Source organism: Helianthus annuus, chromosome 8, assembly GCF_002127325.2.
Source record: "Helianthus annuus cultivar XRQ/B chromosome 8, HanXRQr2.0-SUNRISE, whole genome shotgun sequence".
NCBI lineage: Eukaryota > Viridiplantae > Streptophyta > Magnoliopsida > Asterales > Asteraceae > Helianthus > Helianthus annuus.
This window is the reverse complement of record NC_035440.2, coordinates 37,070,755-37,092,039: the sequence shown is the minus strand read 5'-3', so window position 1 is coordinate 37,092,039 and position 21,285 is coordinate 37,070,755. Positions and strand designations below refer to the sequence as shown.

At 35.9% G+C, this 21,285-nt stretch overlaps 2 long non-coding RNA genes across 2 annotated transcripts; both read left to right on the top strand.

Moving 5' to 3' along the window:
- Nucleotides 1-1,346: 1,346 nt before the first annotated feature.
- LOC110871054 lies at nt 1,347-3,298 on the top strand. The gene is made up of 3 exons (XR_002553450.2): nt 1,347-1,521; nt 2,033-2,098; nt 3,208-3,298. It is a non-coding gene; the product is annotated as an uncharacterized LOC110871054 (long non-coding RNA).
- A 15,115-nt stretch (nt 3,299-18,413) lies between these two features.
- LOC110872717 lies at nt 18,414-20,870 on the top strand. The gene is made up of 2 exons (XR_002554638.2): nt 18,414-18,711; nt 20,650-20,870. It is a non-coding gene; the product is annotated as an uncharacterized LOC110872717 (long non-coding RNA).
- The last annotated feature ends 415 nt before the right edge of the window (nt 20,871-21,285 follow it).

Below are 21,285 nucleotides of genomic sequence, written 5' to 3'. Positions count from 1 at the left end.
TAGAAACTTGGGTATGGGTAACCATCCAAGTGACACGTTATTAATAAAACCCTTATGAGGAAGAACGATGATCACATTGATGGGTGAGATCGAATAAAAGATTAGTAAAATAAACGAATCTTAGGCTTAAAAGGGATGCCATGACACCCAAAATTGTATTTCTAAGAGCGAAATGACACGGGTAAAAGATGATCTACGAGATCACCATAACCTTCGGGATTATAAACAATGTAAAGGTTTAAAGGACTAAATGACACTCGCGTCACCAATAGAAAGAAATAAGTTATATCGGGCCTCGCCAAGAAGGGTAAAAGCCTAAAAGAAATAGCCTACAAGGCTAAGCGAAAGAACCTACGGGTCACTTGGGTAAAGCGTGGGAACTAGTAATGATTCCCCGCATAAAACAGTAACGGAAAAGAATAGTTCTTGTCGTCAATTTCTCGATATGAATAATTGACATTTGTTAAAGAGGAAAACGTTAGACTAAAATACAGTTTTGTAAGAAACAACGTTCTAACAAATATGAATATTATGAGAGATTAGAAAATGGTTAATACTAAAGGATATAGGTCTTAACGCCGATAGGCGTAAGACAATACATTCGAAAGAAAGACTCTTAATAATGAAAAGCCGACACAAACTTAAACATAACGTGATGTGATCACGTACACAAAAGTGATATAGAATACAACCACGTTGTAATGAGAGTTACTAGATATCAAATTATAAGCACACAAAAGGCCGATGACGGCAATATAGTATACCCGAATGACGAGGTATAAGGTAAAACGGTGACTAATCAGTCTAGCCGGTAAAACCATTTATAGTCAAAGCAGTGTTGTGACCTATGTAAAGTGCTGGTCAATGTAGGATTAGCGTGAAGTAAACATGCTGACGGACTCAGTGATCGGGTGGTCAAAAGACAACTCGGTCGAATAGGTGACAAGGATAGGAAATAGATGATAAAAGGTTACAGTCCATGAGGACATATGCCCAAAAGTCGCACATGTCAATACAAATGAAAACTTTATACCAGAGAACAAAGAATGTCTTGATAAGTGAAACTAAGATAGTTTAGTCCAAACCAACGGACTACTTAAGGAAGGTTTCAAGGACGAAACCTATTTAAGGGGGGTAGACTTGTAACACCCCGAAAATATAAATCTTTTATTTTAAATAAAAGATCGGTAAATAAATAAGTGAACTAACTAAGATTAAAAATAACCTAGTTAGATAAAAGTCTTGTAGTGACTTATAAGTGGGTTAAAACACTAAAAATATAAACCAAATGATAGTTAAGGGACATAAGTTGTTGAAATGGAAACTTGAATGATTAAAACAAAATTAATCACACCAAACACACACTTAGGTGTGTGTCTGGTCGATCTCAACAACAGGGCGACACAAGGGTTCCCTCACAAACCCTAGTTCATGCTAAATCTCACAAATTGAAGGTCAAGATCAATTCCAAATCAAAATCTGAGCACGAAATAGTGATCTCCATTGAAAAGGAGTCATAAGGTATATGAATTTTATGGGAAATCTCTAGTTGAATTTCTGAATAAACTTAGAGAATTCGAAAATTGTTGATGCATGTATGAGATATTGATGAAATAGGAACAATATAGTGTTTAGGAATAAACCCTAGACAAGTATATGTTGAAATCATGCTTAATTCTAGTAAATTCCATGAACACCATTGAAGGTGATTAGTGGGTTTTGTGAAACTTGATAAACACTAGGATTTTGATTGTTGTTCTAGTGTAATCTGATATTTATGAAGTGATTTCAGGTTTATTGAGGTTAACATTTATATAAGATAGTTTGATTGATGTTAATTTTGGCTATATAACAAGTTATGAACTTGATAATGAACCATGTAAAATAATGCCCTTTAGGTGTTTGTTGAAATGCCTAAAAGAAGGCTAAATATAGAAAATTATGAATAAAAACGCATATTAGAATGATGAGATGAATTATGCGTGATATGTTGTGAAAGGAGTTCTAAACAATATATGGTTGAACTCTATAGGCAAGGAATCCGGATCCTCAAGCGGACAAGCCGGTGGAGACATGCGTTGAAAGGAGCGCTCTAAAGGTACGTAACTACGGTTTCGTTATGTTATGCTCAATTATGTATTTTCGTTAGTAGACTTTAAAATTAGTATAATATATGAAGTTGGTATTTAGTTGAAGTGACGAATATCACTAGATAAATAAACGGGTCAAATATTGGTTAGAATAAGTTTGGTGTGTTGTAAAATGGTGGTTTCCATTAAACAACCAAACGGGTCGAACAATGGTCGAATTTGTAGTGTTGAAGTGACTAAAACGTCACTCATTAAAAATTGAGTTATAAAAGCGTAAGCCATGGAACGGACGTGATACACTAAACTTGACAAACCCGGGAATGGGTAATTATGGTTAGAAACTAATGTTGATGGATTATACAAGTACGTAACTTGTTTCGTTACATTATGCAAATTAGATATTGTAATCGTTCGAAGTTGTGTTTTAGAATAAAGATTGGTATTAGTTGAAGTGACAATGTTCACTACTTGATTTAATGAGTTAAAATTATATTAGAAAACGTTTGGTAGTCATTAGAAATGGAGGATTCCATAAATGAGCCACACGGGTCGAATAATTGTTTAGTAAGTAGTAAAAGTGTGTTTCGAATAGCATTTGGCAAAGACGGATTAGAAGAGCGTGAAACCATAGATTTGGTAATGAAACATCGTTGATAATAAGCCCCGGATGTTGAGTAAATACGTCTTGCGGAAATAAAAATTTGTTAGTGGTTAAGTTAACGCAAAAGCTAAACGGGTCAAATAAATACATAAGGCATTTATAGACTTTCAGCCCGTAAATCTAAATTTTGATATAATAATCTTGATAGATGCATTGGTAATTTAATTGCGGACGCGTAGGAAAAAGAATTGGCTAAAACGGATATGTAAATAAAAAGTTATGAGGAATTAAGCGAAAAAAAAATAAAGAAAGCTGAGCTGGGCGAACCGTGGGCCACGGTTCTGAACCGTGACTCACAGTCTGGCAGTTCTGTTTTGAGCTTAGCAAACCGTAACCTCCGGTCGGTTTGAAATAAAATTTTCATTTTGTTTGTTTTTTTCGTTGTTTAGCAATAGAACTTGAATTTATTTGATATTATGATGTCAAAACTAGTAAATGATGTGGTTTTGACCCTAGGTAATGCTCGTTTCGTTGTGGATGTTGATCAAGCAAGGAAATCAAGAACCGAACACAAGTTTTGAATGCTTCCGCGATAATCTAATCTAGTTCAAACCATGTTGTTTTGTAAATACTTCTAAACGTTGAATATTTTAATTTAGTTAGTTGACTATGTTTAAATGCTATAATGAAGTACATCTTAGTTTATTCACTAAGTTTTTGTTAGCTATGTATTTCGTTTTAAAAAGCCCGTTATTTTATGATTAAACAATAGTATTATAAGATGAGTGTTACAGAAACCAAGTGTTATCAGTTAATCGTTCCATAAACATCCTAACTAATCTAATTAAAAGCAAATTGAATCATTATTCGGGCACCATTAAAGTCTCACGAGAACATGAAAGGGTTTTCAATCAATTCGTGGACTTTAAGCTATAAACATTATACCATACGAATCCTATAAGCCTTTCTCATCATTCCCGATCACAAATCCCAGTTCACAACCCCTCCAACCTCGTGAATTCAAATAAAGAATTAATCAAGGGCTCATAACTTCTTCTTGCAATTTCTCCTTCAATTCTCAATGAAATTAGGTAAGTCCTGAGCCTAATCTTAATAATTTTTAAAGCTCCACAAAAACCCTCTATCCATTTCCGTGATAGAGAGCATACAAATTCAGATTTGATTTCTTCATAGATTAGGGTTCTTGAGTTCTTGAATTTGGGGCTTATGATCCTAGAAACTTGGTTTGATAAAATTGAAGTTATGTTTATGTTCTATATCATGTTAGATTAGTTTGTTGAAATTTTGGGAATTTTCGGACTTTATACGGATTTATTATGAATTTAAACATGTTATATTACATTGGAAATTATATAAAAATACTAATTTTCCAAAATATTATATACCCTATATATATAGGAGAAGAATCCGTTAGGAACCACCCTTTATTGCGAGAATCGTGAGAATCAATGTGAACACAACCAAAAATACCTAAAAATAGCTAAAAAACACACAATTTTTTTTAATATTTTTTTATAAAAAATCGCTATATTTCGTTATCAAAAAAAAAACTTTTTTTGGCTACTAAAAGTAGCGATTTTAATGTAAAAATATTTAAAAAGAAATTTGTGTTTTTAGATTTTTTAGGTTTTTTGGGGGTTTAGTTTTTAGCATTTTAGCTTGGGTGGGGGTGGGGGGTTTAGGTTTTTTTTGGTTGGGGGGGTGGGGGTTAGGTTTTCCCGGTAATTAATCGTATCAGTTTAATCGATTGTTGTTTTCAAAGGATCCACAGAGCAACACCGGACGAAACATAGATTTTGATTTTGAAGACGTTGAATTCGTCAGTGAGCATTCCAATAGAAATTAATTCCGCATGTTATTATTTAAACAAATCGCATGTTATAAAAAGCATGAAATTCAATTTCGCATGTTATACAAATTCACATGTTTATGATGTCGCATGTTATACAATTTCACATGTTTATAATGTGCATGTTTACAATTTAGCCTGTTATACAATTTAGCATGTTATACAATGTAACATGTTATACAATTTAGCATGTTATATAATTTAGCATGTTATACAGTGTAGCATACTATACAATTTAGCATGTTATACAATGTAGCATGTTAGACAATTTAGCATGTTATACAATATACAATTTAGCATGTTATACAATATTGCATGTTATACATTTTCGCATGTTGTTAGCATGTTATACAATTTCGCATGTTGTTATGGAAATCCAAATTCGCATGTTATACATTTTGTACGTTAGGTACAAGTATTTGCATGTTCGATTTGTGGTCGGTCATTGTTTTTCGGGCTCTGATACTCCCGCACAACTGACATGAACAATCATATCAAAATTTTTATTATTCTAGTAAACATTGCTGTCGATTGGAGATATAATACCTCCCAAAGCGGCTGTAGTTGTCATAATCGTCGGATGAACAATCGATTGGATGAAATCGCACCGGCGGACGTTGATTGCAGAAGAGTCGGTTGGAGAAGAAGAATGTACCGAACGAAATTACCAGGATTTTTATAGAGGAATTGTCAATTGTATCCTTCACGGTTGGTTTTATGTATATTAATTTGATTAATTTAATTATATAAATTAATTTCGCAGCATTTAATAGATAGAAGATCGGACGGTTGGGCTTATCGCGTACATAATGTAGGATAAGGGGTATTTTACGTTAACCGGCCTATATATATATATATATATATATATATATATATATATATATATATATAGGGTAAGGATAGTGTAAAAAGGGCCTAAAGTGTGAGAAGTGTATTATAACACTATATATAACACTATACAACACCATATAAACATCGTATAACACTATGTAACACCATATAACACAATATAACACTATGTAACACTATATATCACTATATAACAATATATAACACTATACATCTATCATAGACATGCTATCAGACAAACTATAGTGTTATATTTGTTATATAATGTTACATAGTGTTAGATAGTGTTATATGGTATTATATGGTGTTACATATTGTTATACGGTGTTTATATGGTGTTATATAGTATTATATATAGTGTTATAATACACTTCTCACACTTTGGGCACATTTTACAGGATCATCTACCTATATATATATATATATATATATACCAAAGGGTGTAGATTCCTTCCTACACTTCTCACAAAACACAACCTTTTTTTACAATAACCCTACCCTATATATATAATGTTAAAATTGTAAATAGTGTTTACCATTAAAATAATTAATTTTCTATATTAAGGGTATAAAGGTAAACTTAATATTTTTAAATTCAAAAACCCACATGCAATGCACAAGCAAGTTCTCCCGTCTTTTTTAAACATCAATAACTTTTTATACGTAACTTGTTTTTTTAAAAAAAATTACACCATAATACGAGTGTTTTTTAATCTTTAATATGAGTACCATATTGTTATATTTATATAGAGAAAAAATTTACGTTTCGATCGTATGTTTTACTCCATGGTGTTTTGTCTATGTTGTTTTAATTGTATAGTGATTCGAGGCGTTGTGTTTTACAGTAAAACACCATGAACATATATAAGACACCATTACATTGCAAATACCATTTACATTAATCTTGTTTTATATAGTGTTTTATTTTACAAGACACCATAATCTGTTTTGAATTCCTAAAATGAAACACCACAGAAAACAAGACTGAAAGATTGAATGTAAATGGTATTTGCAATGTTATGGTGTGTAATATACGTTCATAGTGTTTTACTGTAAAACACATCTTGAATCACTATACAATGAAAACAAAATAGAGAAAACACCATGGACTAAAACATCCGATTGAAATGTATTTTTTCTCTATATAAGTATAGTAATACGGTGCTTATATTATAGATAGAGTAAACTGCAATTTTACCCCCTGTGGTTTAGGGCAATTGGCATGTCTATCCCCCCTAAGGAAATAATTGCAATTTTACCCCCCCAACGTTTGCTGTTATGTCGCAACTTTACCCCCCGACGTCAAAGTTGTTAACAGATCTGTTAACTCTAAGTTGAAATGACTATATTACCCTTCCATTTTACCCCCCAACATTCATGTTAAGTCGCACAATTACCCCCCCCCCACTGGTAAATTACTAATTTGCCCTTTGTTATTACCCCCTGTACTTTGTGTTAAGACACAACATTACCCCCTGCAACTTCCAAAACCCTTCCCGCCAAAATCAAAAACATGTTCTATGATTCTATAATAAAAAATCTGAACCTGTTCTATGATTCTATAATAAAAAATCTGAAACCTATAAATAGCATCAAGCAAACCTGTTCAAAAATCTTAAACCTGTTCAAAAATCTGAAACCTAACAAGCATACCTGTTCAAAAATCAAGCATACCTGCTGCAATGTGTTCTATACTCAAAAAATCAAACCTGTTCAAAAATCAAGCATACCTGCTGCATTAACAATTTCATTCAATGTATCTGACCATGTATCGAACCACTATCTGATCATGTATCAAACCACTGTTGCACTAATAATGTATCAAACCACTATCAAACCACTGTTGCACTAGCAATGTGTTCTAGAATCTGATTAAGCACACTCACATTCACTGCTGTACTAACAATGTGTTCTAGAATCTGTTATGACTATTAGCAGCAGCAGCTAATAACAGCAAACAGTTGAAAGACTTTAAACAGGTTGTTGATCAAATGGACTAACCATTGTCATAAACTGTAACAACTCTCACCAAAACTATTAATTTATTATTTTATTTGTGCAAAAGGAAACCCTAATTGAAACCCCCAAGTAATTCTGCATAAACCCTAAAATTTTCAGAACATTCAGAATCAGGATCAGGGCCCCTAAAACTCAAGGGGGCTAAACCCTAATTGATATTTATCCTCCTAATACGCTGTCTAAATTGAGAATTCACGAACTGTCGACTCACCAAGCCTATACCAGTGACTAACCTACCCTACCCTACTTTGACTTGCCCCGCGACACGCGGTAAGTGCCGGGGATTCTTCCGCGACACGCGGGAGGCTCCAACTTCGGGTATAAATCAGGGGGTGTGGGACTTGAATTGTTTGCTTGTTTCGATGTAAAAAATCAAAATATACGTTGAGTTATACACTGTTGACTATAAAACGCACACGATCACGAAACGCTGCCGCGACAAACAGGGTAATAACCCGATCGCTGCTACGATTAAATATCCGATCGATTGAAACTATCCAATGGATGTTTAAGTGCTACCCGCATTAGGGTTATACTTTGTCATTCGTCGTGATTCCGACAGGATGTTTGGGTGTCGCCCAAATTAGGGCTATACTCTGTCATTCGTTGCGAATCCGCTGGATATTTAAGTATTGCACTTTGTCATTCGTTGTGAAGGTGTTCATCTCGTGAGTTATTGTAAATGCTGTATCAGTTACTGACCTAGTTTTCGTGTGCATTGTTATTTGAATTAGGTTAAGCAGGCTAATCAGTAGGCTAAAACTCTGCTCGTTAAACTTGCAATGTGAGTCATTCTCTTTTTATCAAATTTGCTTCCAAAATCATGTTTGGTTTTAAAGTTATAATTACAGGGATTAAGTTCATGTAATCTTCAATTACTGCCGCTATGTGGGGTTTTGTATACATTACTTATTTCCTGTCACCATTGGACAACGAGTTAGCCAATGGGTGATCTGACCATAGTCACAGAAACGAGTCGAGTGACAAATACCGATTTGGGGTAATTGGTTGATAGAAACATTGTAATCTCCCTTAATACTGTTAATTATAACAACGTGTCTTTTTATTAAAATGAATGATTCACTCAGTATTTCCCCGCTGACAAAATATTTTAAAACATGTTTCAGGTGACCTACTGTAAATCAAGTACAAGTGCTAGGGAGCACTCCCAAGCTTGAAGTAGTGGCTCAAATTAAATAAATAAATAAACATGTTTTGTAAAATAAAGAAAATTCCTGTGCGATTCCTCTACTGTAAATTACGGGGTTTATCCCGCATTATTAATAAATAATACTTGGGCTTTTTTTCAAGTATAAAACGATCCTGTTAAAGACTTCCGCTATAAACATGAATACCCCGGGTTTTCGGTCCCGCGGCTCCTGGACCGGGTTAAACCGGGCGCGGGGGCCGTGACAGAAAAAGGTGGTATCAGAGCCACTGGTTTAAGCCAATTAAGTATTTAGAAATCCTTAATTTATCTGATTGCCATTATGTGATTTTGTGAAATTTTAGTTTACAAAATTTTAACTTAGGATTGTGTGCGTCTTCGTGTGTGCTAACAGCATGAACGAACTATCAGAAGCTCTACAGAATATTTCAATCCATAGTACAGATATGGATATCACCAGTATTACTACTGGGTACCAGGCAGATGTGGAGGAGCCTATGGTATTTAAAGCCCAACCTCAGGAAAAACCTAAAGTAGTGAAAAAGAGACATAGGTGGGCAGGTTGGAGGCGTGTACGCAGGAAGAAGCCAGCAACACAGAAAACCATGAAAAAGGAAGACCCAAAGGATAAAGGAAAGGGGATAGAAACTGGGGAGAGTTCCAGGCAAAACCAGGAACCACTATCTTGGGAAGAAGAGCTGGACTGTAAACTATCACTAGGTGACATCATCGGACCTGCCGATGAAACTCTCTTTAACTACCCAGCAGAAGCCCTACTGCCTGTTAACTTAGAACCTGCCATTCCAGACCCTATAGTTCACTCTAGACCTTTACCAGTAGCACTAGAGGAGTGGTGGACTGCCGACTGGCAATTTCAGAACATTATGAATAGCCCTAACACTTTTCTCCCTCAATTCGACCCGGAACTTGCACCGAACCCACCAATGAGTAATGAAAACTTAGCTGAACTCCGCCGTTATGGCGAGGAGTTGGTGGATGCAGGAAATAGGATTCGGGAGGTAGGAGAGCAGATATCCTGGAAATACGACGAGAGGAAACGTCGTTTCTGAAAAGCCAAGTTAACAGGGATTGCAGGAGGTGGTGTGGTTGTAATGTATAATACTAATAAATAGTAAAATATAAATCTTGTAAAATAGTCTAAAAAATAAAACGTTGTAAGATAACCAGTGTGTACGGACGCATACTATTAAAACTATATAAAATCAAATAGTCGCAAAGTCGACAAGTTTTAGCTGTACATGTTTGTGTAATTATTTGTTTCCTTATTTGTCCTTTCGTGTTAATTGACTACTTGTTAATGTACAGAATGGGTAAGCAAAAGCTTTCGGATATTTATCATCAACTAGATAGTGCTCAAAAGAATAGGGGAACCTCGTCCCAACCAAATTCCTCAAGATATTCAGTGAATACTAATGAAGGAATATTTATTCGTAAGGCATCCTATGAAAACCCACTTACTCCCAAGAAGAGAGATTGGATTATTAGAAAAAGCCAAGGGAAAGTAGGAACGTCCAATTCAAAAGAAGTGGTAATTAATAAGGAAATAGGTAAAACCCCGCCATGGGAAGACGAATTAAATGAAAAGTGGTCAGACCTTTATATGTTAGCCACTACTGCAGTGAATTTTGATCCTTAATTAAGATAAGTGGCCAAACTGAGATCAACCATGGTAAATAAATAAGTACGAGGGAATAAAATAAATGCAGGGCTTAATTGTTATATTTAAAATAATAATGTGTTTTTGAATTTCAGTTGTAATAGATCTATCAGGTTGTTGTGTTTGTTGTTTTAAATAAAAGTTTGATTGTACAGTATACTAAAATGTTTGTACTAAATAATAGCTTATGATTAATATACATCCAGATGGAACACGCTGTTAATGAACCAGTTAATGAAATTAACCAATCGGAACACAATAACGAGGATCACTTCCTAAATCGACAAGACATAGAAAACATCATTGCTTAAGGAATAGTTAATGCTATTCCAGCCATTGTCGCTGCGGTAAAAAATCATGTTGAGCCTTCGCAAGCTCACTCTAGCAAACGTACGCACGACGATACTGCCAGCAATAGTATTAATGGAGGAGGTAATAATAACAATGGGATGCCGGCCCCAACATATAAAAGGATGAAAGCTGCAACACCTGGTTGCACTTACAAAGAGTTCCTTGCCTGTAAACCAGCTGAATTTGCAGGCAATGAGGGGGCGACTGCGGCACTGCGTTGGTTAGAGAAAACCGAGGCAGTAATCAAAATAAGTAAATGCGCCGAGGAGGATCAAGTCATGTACGCTTCTCACCTTTTCAAGGAAGAAGCGTTAGAAAGGTGGAATACAGTATAACAAGCTAAGGGAAGTGACGTGGTTTATGCCATGAGTTGGGAAGAATTTAAGCAATTAATAGAAAGAAAATTCTGTCCCGAATATGAAAAAGAACAAATGGCAAACAAATTTCTGAGCCACTGAATGGTGGATGTTGACTGTCGAGGGTATACTTCAAAATTTCTTGAGTATGCCAGAATTGTACCTACTCTGGCTTCGCTAGAGCCGGTACTTATCTCTCGCTATATTTGGGGTTTAATTAGCGAAATTCGTGACATTGTCAAAGCTGCTAGGCCCCACACAATTGACGATGAGGTGGAATTAGCCAACACCTTAACTGATGGACTGGTACGTACTCGAGAAGAAAATAGAAAGAAAGAATTGGCTCAGAAAATTTCCCAGGGATTTCGTATGAGTAATAATAGTAATTTCAAGAGAAGGGGAACGGGGCAATTTTCTGTTCCACCACTTTGCAGAAACTGTAAGAAGAAGCATTTTGGAAGGTGTAAGGAAACCTGTAACTTTTGCAAAGTTGTAGGACATCGTGAAGAGAATTGCAGAAAGAAAACAACAGTCTGTTTCAATTGCGGAGAAACTGGGCATTTTAGACCAGAATGCCCTAAATTGGTCAAACCAGCAGACAACAAGGCTAAACCTGCCGAAGGAACTACCAGGAAGAACGCAAGAGCCTTACAATTGACTACTCGGGAAGCCGAACTAATTCCTGACGTCATAGCTGGTACGTTCTTAGTTCACAACGTTTATGCAAAATTATTATTTGACTCTGGTGTAAACCAAATTTTGTTAAATACTTCGTTCTGCCAAGCTCTTAATTTAACTTTAACCAACCTTAGGCAAATTTTCACAGTCGAAACGGCAGATGGAAATTCTGTTAAAATAGATAAGGTTTTGCGAGAAGGAAAAATAGAACTTTTAAGCCATAAATTTTCTGCAAACCTATTACCTATGAACATAGCCGGATTGGATGTCGTGTTAGGAATGGATTGGCTAGTAGCCAACCATGCTCGAATTCTTTGTGATAAAAATTCCATAGAAATTCATACACCCACATGAGAATTAGTAATGATTACCGGAGATAAGCCACAAAAGCCATTGAAATTAATTTCAGTAATGAAGTTGGCCAGTTATTCAAGAAAACAAGGAATAGCATATATGGTTTCGGTAGTTGTTGATACCAAAAGTAAGAAACTGGAAGACATCCCGATAGTATCAGAATACCCAGATGTCTTTCCAGAAGACCTACAAGGTTTACCACCCGATAGGGAGGTAGAATTTAGAATTCATCTAATTCCAGGAACTATACCGATAGCCAAGGCACCCTATCGGTTAGCACCTACTGAAATGCAGGAATTAAAGAAACAGTTAGATGAATTATTAAGTAAAGGGTTTATACAACCAAGTTCCTCTCCATGGGGAGCTCCAGTGTTGTTTGTAAAGAAGAAGGACAGATCGATGAGGATGTGTATAGATTATAGGGAATTAAACAAGGTTACAATTAAGAATCGATACCCATTACCTAGGATTGATGATCTTTTTGATCAATTGCAAGGAGCTAGATATTTTTCTAAGATAGATTTGCGCTCCGGATATCATCAATTGAAAGTACAGGAAGAAGACATACCTAAAACTGCTTTCAGAACTAGGTATGGACATTACGAGTTACAGTCATGCCCTTCGGAATAACTAATGCTCCTGCAGCATTCATGGACATGATGAACAGAATCTGTAAACCATATTTGGATAAATTTGTAATCGTTTTCATCAACGATATACTTATTTACTCCAAAAGTTAGGAGGAACATTGTGAGCACCTGCATGCACTCTTAACTTTGTTAAGAAAGGAGAAGCTTTATGCCAAATTCTCAAAGTGTGAATTTTGGCTCCAAGAAGTGCAATTTCTAGGACACATGGTAAATCACAAAGGTATTTATGTAGATCCCTCCAAGATTGAAGCAATCACCAAATGGAAGGTCCCGCAATCAGCTACAGAAGTTAGAAGTTTTCTAGGATTGGCTGGATACTATAGACGCTTTATTAAAGATTTTTCTAAAATAGTCGTGCCACTAACCAAGCTAACCTGTAAAGCCGCGAACTTTGTATGGGGACCCAGACAGGAGGAGGCTTTTAGGATTTTAAAGCAAAAGTTAACAAATGCCCCAATCTTAGCATTACCAGATGGAACAGAAGATTTTGAAGTCTACTGTGATGCTTCTATGCTAGGATTAGGATGTGTGTTAATGCAACGCAAAAAGGTAATTGCGTATGCCTCAAGACAATTGAAAAAACATGAAGAAAACTACACGACTCACGACCTAGAATTAGGAGCGGTAATTTTTGCCCTTAAAATTTGGAGACATTATCTGTATGGAAGTAAGTTTACAGTCTATACAGATCATAAAAGCTTAAGGTACATATTTGGGCAAAAAGAATTAAACATGAGGCAAAGAAGATGGATGGAAATCCTAAGTGACTACAATTGTGATATTCAATATCACGAAGGAAAGGCAAATGTAGTCGCGGATGCCTTAAGTCGTAAATACCATGAAAAGCAAAAGAGAGTTCGTGCACTTAGATTAAATCTGCAAATTGATTTAATGGAACAACTGAAGAAAGTTCAAGAAACAGCAATCAAGGATGATGCTGAAGGAATGAAAGGAAGAATAAAGGAATTGGAGCAAGGAACTGATGGAATTTGGAGATTCCATAAGAAAAGAATTTGGGTACCTAAACAGGGAAATTTAAGGAATAAAATTTTAGAGGAATCCCATAAATCTAGGTATACTATGCACCCTGGAAATAATAAGATGTACCAAGATTTAAGAAATAATTTCTGCTAGATAGGAATGAAAAAGGATATAGCTAGTTATGTATATAAGTGTCTTACTTGTTCACAAGTTAAGGCAGAACACCAGAAACCTTCAGGGTTACTTCAACAGTTAGAAATGCCTGTTTGGAAATGGGAACTAATAACTATGGATTTTGTTACTAAGTTACCCAAAACCAGAAAAGGTAATGATGCAGTTTGGGTAATTGTGGATCGATTAACCAAGTCAGCTCATTTTCTACCCATGAAAGAAACTTTCACCATGGAAAGATTAGCAAACTTATATGTGGATGAAGTAGTATCCCTACATGGAGTCCCACTCTCTATTGTATCAGATAGGGATAGTCGTTTCACTTCACATTTCTGGATAAGTTTCCAAGAAGCCATGGGTACACGATTAAATTTAAGTACAGCTTATCATCCTCAAACAGACGGACAAAGTGAAAGAACGATTCAAACCCTGGAAGCCATGCTCAGGGCATGTGTAATAGATTTTGGTGGAAACTGGGATGATCATCTACCCTTAATTGAATTCTCCTATAACAATAGTTATCATTCAAGCATTGAAGCTGCCCCGTTCGAAGCACTGTATGGACGCAAGTGTAGAACTCCTGTCTGTTGGGCAGAAATAGGAGAAAGTCAATTATCAGGTCCTGAGATTGTGCAAGAAACTACCGACAAGATAACTCAAATCAAGGAAAGATTAAAACAGCTCGAGATCGCCAGAAGAGTTATGCAGACAATCGACGCAAGCCACTGGAATTTCAAGTTGGTGACAAGGTACTCTTAAAAGTTTCTCCTTGGAAAGGAGTAGTGAGGTTCGGAAAGAAAGGAAAACTAAGCCCAAGATATGTAGGACCATTCCCAGTAGTTCAACGAATAGGACCAGTTGCTTATCGCCTACAATTACCAGAAGAGCTAGCCGGAGTACATGATGTGTTTCATGTATCCAACCTCAAGAAATGTCTATCTGACGAATCCCTAGTAGTTCCTCTTCAAGATGTGGAGGTAAATGAAAAGCTGAAATTTGTAGAGAAGCCACTACAGATTGAAGACAAAAAGGTTAAGTTTCTTAAACACAAACGGCTAGTACTAGTCAAAGTCAAATGGGATTCAAAGAGAGGACCCGAATATACTTGGGAACTAGAATCGGGAATGAAGCGGAAATATCCTCATTTATTCCAGTAAATCTCGAGGACGAGATTTTTCTTAAGGTGGGGAGGATGTAACAACTCCCACCGAAACTATTAATTTATTATTTTATTTGTGCAAAAGGAAACCCTAATTGAAACCCCCAAGTAATCCTGCATAAACCCTAAAATTTTTAGAACATTCAGAATCAGGATCAGGGCCCCTAAAACTCAAGGGGGTTAAACCCTAATTGATATTTATCCTCCGAATACGTTGTCTAAATTGAGAATTCACGAACTGTCGACTCACCAGGCCTATACCAGTGACTAACCTACCCTACCCTACTTTGACTTGCCCCGCGACACGCGGCAAGTGCCGGGGATTCTTCCGCGACACGCGGGAGGCTCCAACTTCGGGTATAAATCAGGGGGTGTGGGACTTGAACAGTTCGCTTGTTTCGACGTAAAAATTCGAAATATACGTTGAGTTATACACTGTTTACTATAAAACACACACGATCACAAAACGCTGCCGCGACAAACAGGGTAATAACTCGATCGCTGCTACAATTAAATATCCGATCGATTGAAACTATCCAATGGATGTTTAAGTGCTACCCGCATTAGGGTTATACTTTGTCATTCGTCGTGATTCCGACAGGATGTTTGGGTGTCGCCCAAATTAGGGCTATACTCTGTCATTCGTTGCGAATCCGCTGGATATTTAAGTATTGCACTTTGTCATTCGTTGTGAAGGTGTTCATCTCGTGAGTTATCGTAAATGCTGTATTAGTTACTGACCTAGTTTTCGTGTGCATTGTTATTTGAATTAGGTTAAGCAGGCTAATCAGTAGGCTAAAACTCTGCTCGTTAAACTTGCAGTGTGAGTCATTCTCTTTTTATCAAATTTGCTTCCAAAATCATGTTTGGTTTTAAAGTTATAATTACAGGGATTAAGTTTATGTAATCTTCAATTACTGCCGCTATGTGGGGTTTTGTATACATTACTTATTTCCTGTCACCATTGGACAACGAGTTAGCCAATGGATGATCTGACCATAGTCACAGAAACGAGTCGAGTGACAAATACCGATTTGGGGCAATTGGTTGATAGAAACATTGTAATCTCCCTTAATACTGTGAATTATAACAACGTGTCTTTTTATTAAATTGAATGATTCACTCAGTATTTCCCCGCTGACAAAATATTTACAACATGTTTCAGGTGACCTACTGTAAATCAAGTACAAGTGCTAGGGAGCACTCCCAAGCTTGAAGTAGTGGCTCAAATTAAATAAATAAATAAACATCTTTTGTAAAATAAAGAAAATTCCTGTGCGATTCCTCTACTGTAAATTACGGGGTTTATCCCGCATTATTAAATAAATAATACTCGGGCTTTTTTTCAAGTATAAAATGATCCTGTTAAAGACTTCCGCTGTAAACATGAATACCCCGGGTTTTCTGTCCCGCGACTCCTGGACCGGGTCAAACCGGGCGCGGGGGCCGTGACATAAACTGCACATTTTGAGTTGAAAGACTTTAAACAGGTTGTTGATCAAATGGACTAACCACTATCATCAACTGCACATTTTGATCAAATGGACAAAATGTAATCCTAATCAAACATCAAACTTCACAACTGCACATTTTGATCATGTAAGATCATGTAACTGTCATCAACTTATCAAAACATCAAACATCAAACATCAAACTTCACAACTGCACATGTAACTGTCATCAACTATGATCATGTACCTGTCATAACTAGGCACATTTTGATCCTAACCTGTATCAAGAACACCAATATACCATCATGAGAGTATAAAAAAGGCTTATCAAGAACACATTACCTGTAAACATTGGTCATAACTAGGCACATTATAAACATCAAAAGATCCTAATATATATACAATTAGATCAGTATTAAACCAAAAGATCCTAATGTATTAAACCAAAAGATCCTAATATATTAAACATCAACTACACAACCATTTCCTGCTGCGGGGGAAACTGGAAGTGCAGGAAAGGGCGGCCCCGCATTTTCACAACCACGGAAACCACAATCGGTCGGACTGAAAAACGAATCCTCATGTCCACTGCAAACACAGAAAGATCGATGTTTAATAACCCCTATTTTTTACTAGTTCAACCTGACATTACTATAGTTGTTCGATTATACCTGACAGCAGAGAGAACGGGGAAGATCGCTGGTTGATAGGGGCATCGCCGGCAGACAGGTGCATCGCCGGAGGTGTGGTCGCCGGAGGTGGAAGTGGAAGCATGGTGTTCTCTGATTCACTCATGATGAAGTGGAAGCCAGTGGGTGTGGAAGTGTGGTCGCCGGAGGTGGAGGTGGATCGCCGGTGTAGGAAGAAGAAGGAGTGGAGTGGAGTGGGGGGAGTGAAACTTAGGGGGTAAGGGTGAAGTAGGAAGAGAAGTACAGGGGTAATAGAAAGATCCAGTATGTGAAATTACATTTATGCCCTTTGACCGTTTAAAGATAACATTGACTTTGACGCCGAGGGGTAAAGTTGCGACATAACAGCAAACGTTGGGGGTAAAATTGCAATTATTTCCTTAGGGGGGTAGACATGCCAATTGCCCTAAACCCCAGGGGGTAAAATTGCAGTTTACTCTTATAGATAAAAAACACTCGTTATTATGGTTTAATTTTTTTTAAACTTACGTATAAAAAGTTATTGACGTTTAAAAAAGACGGAGGAAACTTGCATGTGCTTTGCATGTGGGTTTTTGAATTTTATCTTTAGTTAGGTTTATTTATTAAATTACTTAATTGCCCTTATCCTAATAAATTAAATAATGACATGTGTCCTCATCATGTTCTTTCTTATCATTCTCACAACTTTCATCTTTTTTACAGGATCCTAAACCTATATATATATTTAGGAACAGGATCAGGAAAGAACGCCTCAAAGTGTGAGAACGGTGAGAACGATTCTCAGCCACAAGATCTTAGTGGTTTGTGGCTTAGATTGATGCGGTGACATTTTTGTAAATAATAGGGGTGTTGGAACTACCAACAGGGGTAAAATAGGAAGATCCAAGCAAATGTGCACATGTTTATCACATGTCATTTTCCCCCATCATATTTAAACGACAATAACTTTTTTATACGTAATTATTTTTCGAAAAAAAAATACACCATAAAACTCAGCGTTTTTTTATCTTTCCAACGAATATATTATTGGTATACTTTTTGAAAAAAAAAAATTAGGGTAAATTACACTTTTCGTCCTTTATGTTTGTATCGTATTGCAGTGGATGGCCTTTAACTTCAATAATTACAGTCACAGTCCTTTATTTGTAAAACCCATTACACCCTACGTCCTTTAATCCTAACCTGATTAAAATATCCAGTTAAGTATGACATGTGCCTTGCACATTGCACATGAGAGTAAATTTGTCTTTTTACAGTCTTAAAGGACTAGTCATGCAATAAATATGTTTTGCTTTTTAATCCACCTCCCTCATCTCTCTCTCTCTCTCTCTCTCTGAATATCTTTGTCATCTCTGAGAATATCTCTCTCTCATCTCTAGCCAGATCTCTACAACCACCGCAAATCTCCGGCTCCCTTCCCCCCCACCACCAGTTTCCGACGAGGTAACATGAAAGCGCAGACCATCACCATTGGTGCGTCCCAACCAAGGTTACATCTTCGATCCCCCCCCCCCCCCCCCCCGCGCGCAAATCTCTCCATCCAAAACCCTCCTTCAACGGTAGATATGAACACTAGACCGGGACTAGTCTCCGACATCGGCAAGAAAGCCAAAGGTAATTCAAATCAATTCACTGTTACTTCAAATACAAGCACACACCACCACTCATTCAGACACAAAATCATCTTCCCCAAAGCAAAACACTCGAAACCCACCATTAGCTGAAGAATTCTTGACAAAATACAAGAGTTTTCATCATTTGATTTAAAAAAATAAGAAATTAGAGACAAAACCGTTGGAAATTGAAAACTTTGGGTTGCAAAGTGAAAGATTCAAGAAACATGGGTGATACTAAAATGATGAGATATGATAGGTTGAATGAAAAGATTCAGAAAAATGTGAACTTGGATAAGAAAGATGAGGGTGTTGGAAAGAGGTTTAAAAAGGGTGAAAAGGGGTAAATTTGATTCACCTGTAGCTGTTGGTGCTTGCTGGTTTAGAAATTTGTTCTAAATTAGGGGATGTTATAGGTGCAATTAGGATTTTTGATTTAGTAAAAAGAGAAGAGAGATTGGAGTTTTTTATTTGTTTAAATATATTTTAAATATTCAAGAGGTAAAATTACTAAGCTACCCTCATGTGTAAGGCATATGTCATATTTAACTGTAAACTTTAACTAGGTTAGGGTTAAAGGACGTAGGGTGTAATGGGTTTTACAAATAAAGGACTGTGATTGTAATTATTGAAGTTAAAGGTCATCCATTGCAATCTGATACAAACATAAAGGACGAAAAGTGTAATTTACCCAAAAAATTAACTGGGTTTTATGGCATTTTTCTGAACTGAGTGTTTTATGGCGTTTTAGACTAGATATTTTCATGGCGTTTTTCTGAACTTGCTCCATAATAGCGCATCCCACATAATAATGCATGCCACATGTTAGAGCATCTGTTAGAGCATCTAGTAATAGAGCATCTGATTAGAGCATCTACTAGAGCATCTTAACTAGGTGTTTTTATGGCGTTTTTAACTAGGTAGAGCATCTGATTAGAGCATCTAGTACTAGATCATCTACTAAAGCATCTGAACTAGGTGTTTTTATGGCGTTTTAACTAGGTATTTTCATAGCGTTTTTCGAAACTAAGTGTTTTATGGTGTTTTCAACTGAGTTTTTTCATGGCGTTTTTCTGAACTGGGTGTTTTATGGCGTTTTTAATTGGGTATTTTTTATGGCGTTTTTCTGAATTGGGTGTTTTTATGGCGTTTTATTTGAACACCCAGTTCATGTGAGTGGGTTTTTTGACAATATTACCCCCTTAGTGTAATTTAGCATCAATGGCACATGTCACCACCAAAATAGTTCTAACCGTTCTCACACTTTTCACCGTTCTCTCTAAATCCTAACCCTATATATATATATATTCTAATTTTCAGTGGATAAATTGTTTGTGTAATTTATCTAACCAATTTCATAATTAACGGGGTAATTATTTATTATATGTGATTTAACAACTTGCAAGACTAGTTATGGATATTTTTATAAAGTGACTAATTTAATTATTACAAAACAGTTATTTGGACATAAAGAATATTCCATATAGGATGTTACAAGATCCTAGTTGATATAAATTATTAGGTGAATTAGTTAGAAATATCAAAGGCTAAAAACTTATAAAATATTAAGTAACACATATATATTGATTAAGTTGTTAAATTTTACATTAATTCAAGATGTTATTTCTTAATTTCAAGATGTTATTTCTTAATCATACCCTTAATCTAAAACTTATATTTATTCCTTGTATGGACATATAAATTATGATTAGTAAATTATTGGGTTAGAAAATTGAAAATGTATTTTTTTACCTTTGATTGGAATTTAGTATAAAATTCAAGACTTAGAATTTTATAATTTATTTTAGGGATTATTACTCTTTAAAACATTATACCCTAATCACCAAAATCAAGAACCCAGATCAGTTGTCTCGATTTTATCTTTCCGTTTGTTTAGACTTTGTATATTTATATTCTAATGTGATTGTTATAATTTTAGATTCTATCCATTTCTTTTTGTGCGACAATTCTCGTAGATCAGTTCTTCGCAACCCGTGAGTAGATCTCTTATCCCTTTTTGCAATTAAAATTTTTGGGGTGTATCATTGTGTACTAAAATTTCTTGTTCATTTTAATCATTTACCAAGCATGCAATGTTAGTGTGTATTACAAATATTATTTGGTTGTTTGTTTATTTCATTGTTGCTTATTTGGTTGTTGTGTTGGTTATTGAATTAAAACAAGCATATTGTGGATCCATGACTGACCTTTCTCATGACTATAGGATGTGGTATCGCCTCACATTTTCTTTCGTGGGCTGATCTTTCCTCATGACTATGGGATGTTGATATCACCACCTCATTTAGTCGCCCCCTTTGGGTGTGGGACATAAGTAGTTGGTTTTGGTTCTTCTAGAACTTTTTCTAACCCATGTTATATACTAATATTTTGCCACAAGTTTGAATAATGGTTTTCCATCAAGACATGGCTTCACCCCTAACGTTGTGTTCCCGAGTTTACTAAATGAAGGAAAAGAAGAGAGAGAATTTAGGTGACTGTGCTAATTGACCATCTAATTGACAGTGGTACTCCGTGAAAATCCTGGTACATCTTAATACCATTAGGATGCATGGAT